The sequence below is a fragment of the Oncorhynchus mykiss genome, chromosome 20 (genome assembly GCF_057628025.1).
Source record: "Oncorhynchus mykiss isolate SJ-2025 chromosome 20, ASM5762802v1, whole genome shotgun sequence".
NCBI classification, from domain to species: domain Eukaryota; kingdom Metazoa; phylum Chordata; class Actinopteri; order Salmoniformes; family Salmonidae; genus Oncorhynchus; species Oncorhynchus mykiss.
Genome location: NC_143041.1, coordinates 23,570,118 through 23,578,921, shown reverse-complemented (window position 1 = coordinate 23,578,921; position 8,804 = coordinate 23,570,118). Strand labels below are relative to the sequence as shown.

The window sequence follows — 8,804 nt, the reverse complement described above, 5'->3', positions numbered from 1 at the left end:
AAAGACCTGAGACTGGGACGGAGATTTGTCTTCCAACAAGACAATGATCCAAAACATAAAGCAAAATCTACAATGGAATGGTTCAAAAATAAACATATCCAGGTGTTAGAATGGCCAAGTCAAAGTCCAGACCTGAATCCAATCGAGAATCTGTGGAAAGAACTGAAAACTGCTGTTCACAAATGCTCTCCATCCAACCTCACTGAGCTCGAGCTGTTTTGCAAGGAGGAATGGGAAAACATTTCAGTCTCTCGATGTGCAAAACTGATAGAGACATACCCCAAGCGACTTACAGCTGTAATCGCAGCAAAAGGTGGCGCTACAAAGTATTAACTTAAGGGGGCTGAATAATTTTGCACGCCCAATTTTTCAGTTTTTGATTTGTTAAAAAAGTTTGAAATATCCAATAAATGTCGTTCCACTTCATGATTGTGTCCCACTTGTTGTTGATTCTTCACAAAAAAATACAGTTTTATATCTTTATGTTTGAAGCCTGAAATGTGGCAAAAGGTCGCAAAGTTCAAGGGGGCCGAATACTTTCGCAAGGCACTGTAAATGCTTCACAGAGTTTGGTTCCCAACGGGAAGCATGGAGGAGGAGGTGTAATGCTGGTGACACTGTGATTTTTTTTCTCCAACAGGACAATGACCCAAAACACACCTCCAGGCTGTGTAAGGGCTATTTGACCAAGAAGGAGAGTGATGCAGTGTTGCATCAGATGACCTGGCCTCCACAATCATCCGACATCAACCCAATTGAGATGGTTTGGGATGAGTTGGACCGCAGAGTGAAGGAAAAGCAGCCAACAAGTGCTCAGCATATGTGGGAACTCCTTCAAGACTGTTGGAAAAGCATTCCTCATGAAGCTGGTTGAGAGAATGCCAAGAGTGTGCAAAGCTGTCAACAAGGCAAAGAGTGGCTACTTTAAAGAATCTCAAATATAAAACATATTTTGACTTGTTTCACACTTTTATGGTTACTACATGATTCAATATGTGTTATTTCATAGTTTGTCTTCACTAATATTCTTCAATGTAGAAAATAGTAAAAATAAAGAAAACCCGTTGAATGAGTAGGTGTGTCCAAACTTTTGACATGTACTGTGTGTATATATGTTTTTTTAAGAGCAGAAAAAAAATCCTCCTCAGCAAATCATCCTGTTGTCCCGCATTTGGGTATCATAAATGTTCCTCCCTATTTACGACAGACAGTTGATGTTGTTTCATGGTAGACAACAACCACGGGCCACGAAATTTTGCCAAATGTTCTCGTCCCACTAGTATTTTGCAAAAACATGGGAAACATCTATAGTGACCTCCCCCACTGAGGTATAATAACGGTACCTCTCCAAGCATGCAAAAGCTGCACTTACAGTGACTTTATCCAGATACGCCCCCTTCATCACGAAATACATTGGTTAAAACGATTTAATCTTGTGATAGTTTATTTAAACTATTTAAATGATAAAGCATACACATTAATATAGTTGCCACCTATTCACCAATAAAGTAAAACACAGTAATATCCTCCTCCACAAAACCATTAAAGGGGCAATCAGCAGTTGCTACATACATTTATGGACTTAGAAATTAATTATTTGTACCCATTGATTCTTGAAGAATATAACTTAGAAATTGCCTCATGAGCTTAGTTCAACTGTCGTACCTCATCAGAACCCCAAAACATACACTTGTTTCCCTCCAACATTTGTAAACAAAGAAAATGTAAACACTATAGCCTCAAAACATGGTTAAAACTATAATTTGTGTATCATGGTTGGTCAGTCCTTGCATCCATAGCGCTATGAATTTGAGAGTGGTTCCATTTCCCCAGCACCATCCATTATCTTTTCACCGAACCAGGGGCGGGGAACGGCTTTGTTATTGTTTCAACTGCTGATTGCCACTTTAAGGATGTGAAGGGAAACAATTCTAAGACAGACCAATGCATCCCAAGCATCCAGCAACAACACCTAAGTGAAAAATTCAAAGATTAATGTTTAATTTATCTGGAATGAACGTTCGTCATTGTAAATAAATTAGTCAATCGTTTACTCATAGTACCTGTGACATGATGTCGGGAAAAGGACGTTCTGTGACGAGATCGGTTCACTGAGTTTCGGGACACAGACAGTGACGGTACGTTTCTAGCTTAGTTATACAGGCGGCCATGTGGTTAATAGAATGTGTAAATATTGGTGTAACTACAAGAAAGAGCAAGTGTTGGCAAAATTCGCCTACAATCCGAGGAACCTGGAGGACCTGAGAACCCTTCAGGTGACTGAACTCTTCTTGGACATGCTCACAGAGGAGAATGAGAATGGCTGAGTATGGCACAAGTGACACATGTTGTGATAAATATAGAGAGAATGTTTAAATGATACATACCGTTGAAGTGGGAAGTTTACATACACCTTAGCCAAATACATTTAAACTCAGTTTTTCACAATTCCTGATATTTAATCCTGGTAAAAATTCCCTTTTTAGGATCACCACTTTATTTTAAGAATGTGAAATGTCAGAATAATAGTTGAGAGAATTATTTCAGCTTTTGTTTCTTTCATCACATTCCCAGTGGGTCAGTAGTTTACATACACTCAATTAGTATTTGGTAGCGTTGCTTTTAAATGATTTAACTTGGGTTAAACGTTTCAGGTAGCCGTCCACAAGCTTCCCACAATAGGTTGGGTGAATTTTGGCCCATTCCTCCTGACAGAGCTGGTGTAACTAAGTCAGGTTTGTAGGCCTCCTTGCTCGCACACACCTTTTCAGTTCTGCCCACAAATGTTCTATAGGATGAGGTCAGGGCTTTGTGATGCCCACTCCAATACCTTGACTTTGTTGTCCTTAAGCCATTTTGCCACAACTTTGTTCATTTGGAAGAACCATTTGCGACCAAGCTTTAATATATCCACATAATTTTTCATCCTCATGATGCCATCTATTTTGTGAAGTGCACCAGTCCCCCCTGCAGCAAAACACCCCCACAACATGATGCTGTCACCCCCGTGCTTCACGGTTGGGATGGTGTTCTTCGGCTTGCAAGGCTTCCCCTTTTTCCTCCAAACATCAGATCAGAGGACATTTCTCCAAAAAGTACGATCTTTGTCCCCATGTGCAGTTGCAAACCGTAGTCTGGCTTTTTTATGGCGGTTTTGGAGCAGTGGCTTCTTCCTTGCTGAGCGACCTTTCAGATTATGTCGATATAGTACTAGTTTTACTGTGGATATAGATACTTTTGTACCTGTTTCCTCCAGCAAGTTTCTTTAATGTTGTTCTGGGATTGATTGGCACTTTTCCCACCAAAGTATGTTCATCTCTAGGAGACAGCGCGTCTCCTTCCTGAGCGGTATGATGGCTACGTGGTCCCATGGTGTTTATACTTCCGTACTATTGTTTGTACAGATCTACGTGGTACCTTCAGGCATTTGGAAATTGCTCCCAAGGATGAACTAGACTTGTGGAGGTCTACAGTTTGTTTTCTGAGGTCTTGGCTGATTTCTTTTGATTTTCCCATGATGTCAAGCAAAGAGGCAATGAGTTTGAAGGTAGGCCTTGAAATACAACCTCCGATTGACTCACATTATGTCAATTAGCCTATCGGAAGCTTCTAAAGCCATGAAATCCTTTTCTGGAATTTTCCAAGCTGTTTAAAGGCACAGTCAACTTAGTGTATGTAAACTTCTGACCCACTGGAATTGTGATACAGTGAATTATAAGTGAAATAATCTGTCTGTAAACAATTGTTGGAAACATTACTTGTGTCATGCACAAAGTAGATGTCCTAACCGACTTGCCAAAACTATCGTTTGTTAACAGAAGATTTGTGGAGTGGTTGAAAAACGAGTTTTATTCACTGCAACCTAAGTGTGTGTAAACTTCCGACTTCAACTGTATCTACATACCTTAGTCCAGATGTTCAAAAGGGGAGGAGAGCGCATATATGCGAGAAGGAATTATACAACGATCTCGCTGCTTTGAAAGTGAACTGTGTTTGCGTGTGATCAGGGGTGTATTAATTTTGTCGATTCTGTTGAAAAATGTTTCTTAAACAGGAGCAAACGAAACGGGGCTAAACATACCTGAATTTGTCCAATAGAAACTCTCGTTTGTAACTGTTGGACTAATGATTACACGCTAGATCAGCTCGATGCAGGCGAGAGTGTGCAAGGCGGAATTGAATGCGTCAATGTGTGCCACCTTGATTACAAAAATGTATCTTGACCTGTGCACCTATGTTGTAAACTTTCATATGCTAGGTTGTAGCAACCTCATGATGGGTATGGAGATGTGCCTGGATAGTTGAAATTATATTATGCTCTTTATGAGAGGGACAGAGAATCACATAGAATCACACATTATGCAGGAGTTCGTAGCAAACATACTTTCCAAGATTTAAAATTGCTTTACACTTCAATGCCACATGAGGGAGACCAGTACCACTGGTTTGCTTTGCCACATTGAAGGCTGTGAAGTGAACTGGCTCTGTTGCTCTCAGCTACTGACAATATAGACTTTAGACTCTTCATCCCAGTTAGTCATTGCTGATTTAGAGATGACATAAGCTATTATGTCCCTTTGATTGGATTTACTCAGCATGTTCAAGGGGATTGGATTAAGCAAGGCACTGCACAGAATCAGTGATCTACAAATCACAATGTATCCCAAACAGCTTCTGAAGAATAGCCTTGTTAGTGGTCCTCTGGAATGTGGGGGTTGTCTGAATATCAAAGGTACTGCAGTGTCATACTGACTGGGTGGTTTGGGCTGTTCTGGTGCTCCACATCCAAGTTCTGGTGATATTGTTGGCTTGGTCATAGTCAAAAGTGTTCATAAAATATATTTTGGATCAATCAATATCACCAAAGCTGGTTAATATTGGGCCAAAATCTCCAGCAGTCATGTCTGTGATCCAGTACTTTGCTGGTCAGTGACATACAGTATTGACATACAGTATGGTCCCAAAGAAAAGTCTCTGCATTCAGTAAACAAATCTCAATATTTGTCAAACTCAATGCCTTCCTGAGATACACCCACATGTATTTTCCATTTGATTTTCAAGTATTTGACTAACCCTCAGCAGGCCTCGAAGGCACCTGTGATCTTTTTGGCCCTCTGATCTGTTCCAGGGCAGGGTCTGGGTCTCTCATCTAGAAGAATTGCAGACCTGACTCAGACAAGTGTCATGTGCAGAGCATATGTATTGTGGAAAAAATGAACCTGAGAGGAAATCCTAACCAGCTGTATGTCTGCATGCCTCTATAGGAATGTTCGAGAGGTGTCCCACAGGCTTAACAGCCGTCCACCTTCCACTGAGATCAATGGAAAAGCAAAAAACGTCTGTCCTCCCAATAAAAACATACACCTACGCCTGACATTTAATGGTGCAGTTTGTTTTATTTTAAGAAAATATTTAGATCCCTTCACTTTTTTCACATTTTGTTACAGCCTTATTCTAAAATGGATTAGTCTACACACAATACCCATAATGCCAAAGTGAGAACAGGTTTTTTAGAAGGTATTCAGACCCTTTGCTATGAGACTTGATTGGAGTCCACCTAAGGTAAATTAAATTGATTGGACATGATTTGGAAAGGCACACACCTGTCTATACAAGGTCCCACAGTTGTCAGTGCATGTCAGAGAAAAAAACAAGCCTTTGAGGTCTAAGGAATTGTCTGTAGACCTCAGAGACAGGATTGTGTCGAGGCACAGATCTGGGGAAGGGTACCAAACATTTCTGTAGCATTGAAGGTCCCAAGAACACAGTGGCCTCCATCATTCTGAAATGGAAGTGGTTTGGAACCACCAAGATTCTTCCTAGGGCTGGCCACCCGGCCAAACTGAGCAATTGGGGAGTAGGGCCTTGGTCAGGGAGGTGACCAAGGACCCGATGGTCACTCTGACAGAGAAGCAGAGTTCCTCTGTGGAGATAGGAGAACCTTCCAGAAGGTCAATCATCTTTGTAGCACTCCACCAGTCAGGCCTTAATGGTCGAAGGAAGCCATGCTGAATGGTAGAAGGAAGCCTTAATGGTGGCCAGAAGGAAGCCTCTCCTCAGTAAAAGGCACATGACAGCCCGCTTGGAGTTTGCCAAAAGTTACCTAAATGACTCTCAGACCACGAGTAACAAGATTCTCTGGTCTGACAAAACCAAGATTGAACCCTTTGGCCTTGAATGCCAAGCGTCATGTCTGGAGGAAACCAGGCACAGCTCATCACCTGGCCAATACCATCTGTAACGGTGAAGCATAGTTCTGTGGGGAAGAATGGGAGAAACTCCCCAAATACAGGTGTGTCAAGCTTGTAGCGTCATACCCAATAAGACTCGAGGCTGCAATCGCTGCCAAAGGTTCTTCGACAAAGTAGAGTAGAGAGTCTGAATACTTATGTAAATGTAATATTTAAGTTTTTTTTATACATTTGCTAACATTTCTTGAAACCTGTTTTTGCTTTGTCATTATGGGGTATTGTGTGTAGAAAAAAACTATTTAATACATTTTAGAATAAGATTAGCATTAGGAGAAAGTGAAAGGGTCTGAATACTTTCCGAATGCACTGTAAAAAGGCAGGTAGAGGTCCTTCAACTCTCAACTCTTGGTCCCTAGAGATTTGGTAACATGGCTAAAAAAGTGTAAAACCTTTATTTGGTGTAAAAAGCAGCTTGTCACAGTCACAGATTGATGAGGTGATTTTCAAGGCTGTCACAAGATAATCAGGGTTGGTCCTAAAAATAGTGCAAAATCATTTGGCTGTCAGTGTTTAGCTGACGGTGCTGTGTAAGGCACTTTGCTGTACATGGCCTCCCTTTCCTGTTAACCTGTGCCTGCTAAAACATAACATTGGTCCAACGGGTTCTGCAAAAATGTTGGTACAATTGAGCTCAACACAATGGCCTTGATTCTTTGGTGATGCACTCGTCTGTCTTGGCAACGGCCTTCCCAGTACTCCAGCATCATACAGTAGTCCCTGAAGAGGCTTGAGCTCTCCAGAGCCAGGGTCAACTACCTTAGCCTGAGAAACAGCAGTGGTAAGAACAACAGGGTTAGGGTCTACTCTACTCTACTGCAATCATTTACCACATGGTAATAAAATCATGCTCTCAGCAGTTCTATGTTTGTGGATAAGACATGTACATGTGTAGGCATGCTTAATAGACATAGCTTTGAAGAAAGGCATTTCACTGTACTCGTGCACGTGACAATACAACTTTACAATATACAAGAAGTATATTTAAGTTTAAGAAATTCAAACATATGCACATAAATTGACTCAGATGGATGAGACGTACCTCTAAGTTATTGGTAATGCATCCAAGTTTGTGACTTTCTCACCAAGTTGTCTCATGGGAAGCCACAGAATGTCACGGGTCTGTTCTCCATAGTTCCATAGACAATCTGTCAATCAAAAAATAAACCACACTGTTAGAGCACAATTAAACATACAGTATCACCACACCACTATTCATGACTATCTACAACCCTGTCAAAAGTGATATTATTTGCAGAGGTAGTCGGATAAGGTGACTGAGGGGCATGGAAAAGGATGCCTGTATGCCAGTGCCCACTGTCTGGTGGAGAGTTCCCTGTCAGCGCTGCACTTCACAGTTCACACACCGGGCCCAGCTGAGTCAGCTAAGAGCAGGAGGGGAATCAGCAGGCCAGGGCATGGGAGCTCAGTGAGGTGTCACTGTTTACATCCCTGAATGAGTCTTCCTGATAACCTTTTCTTGATAACTGCTTTTAAATTGACACATTTTAACTAGGTCAACTTGTAAATAGAGTGAAGTGAACACAAAAACTTGGCATCTGGACCAACAGAGTCACCATCGGTAACAGCCTTTGAAGCGCTTGCTAGATGATTGATCTGCTGCCACATGAGCCCATCCCTCTGGGGGTGAAATGTTCAACTCACAGGTGTAAGTCCAGTAGTGATAGAGTGGCTGATTAGGATCATGACTGGTGAACAAAGAAGCATTGCAGGAGCTGTTTGGGGATGGGGACGGTGAGAAATTCACTTGGACAGCCAGGAGAAAGATGTTCCCGATAAACCGCTAGATTTGTTGAGTAAACTCAAGATTTCACTTATCATGAGAGTGTCCATCGGATTCATAAACGCACCCATTGTTGTGAATTGAAAAGGAGTCCAGCCTCTTGCCAACCATCTGGGGACGATTACGGGCTCCTTTTCCTCCGACCACAGACTGAAAAACAATAGACATCTGGAACCCTAAACACTGCCACCTTAACCTCTTACCTGCCGTCTGACTGCACACTCACTAACTCACTCAGGCAAATATTTTAGAAATGACTGACAATGACCACGACCAGTGGAGGGCTCCTTATCTACCCAACAAAAACCCTGGTAACCTGTACAGGTATACAGACCATTGCGACTGTATAGTGGCAGTCAAAAGTGCCTGAACCACCAAGACACTGTATTTGATTTCTTCTTGAGAGTGCATTGTTTACACAATTGTTCTGCTTATATTACTAAAATGACCAAGTATTAACTAGAGATTGTTTGCGTGCTTAACATATCAAGCAACAGAAAAGTATGCACGCACACAAACTATTTGCTTAAATGTCTCATGCAGAAGATCTGAAAGCTTTTTACAAAGTTTAACCAGAAGTTAGTAAAATTGACTGACTATGGTCAGTGGAAGATCCCGACCTGTCCTCCTGCATGTGCAGGGTTAAACTGTCATAGACACTTGACTTCCTCTTGCAGCCCCGCGGTCTCCACGTAACACCCTGGCAAGCCCTTCTCAATTTTTTCCTTAAATAAATGTTATAAATAGTGCTG

At 41.7% G+C, this 8,804-nt stretch overlaps 1 long non-coding RNA gene across 1 annotated transcript; it reads right to left on the bottom strand.

The window, feature by feature from the left end:
- Positions 1-5,376: 5,376 nt before the first annotated feature.
- LOC118942048 (uncharacterized) lies at positions 5,377-8,764 on the bottom strand. The gene is made up of 3 exons (XR_005037953.2): positions 8,673-8,764; positions 7,291-7,396; positions 5,377-7,013 (listed from the first exon to the last, which is right to left on the bottom strand). It is a non-coding gene; the product is annotated as an uncharacterized LOC118942048 (long non-coding RNA).
- Positions 8,765-8,804: the final 40 nt, after the last annotated feature.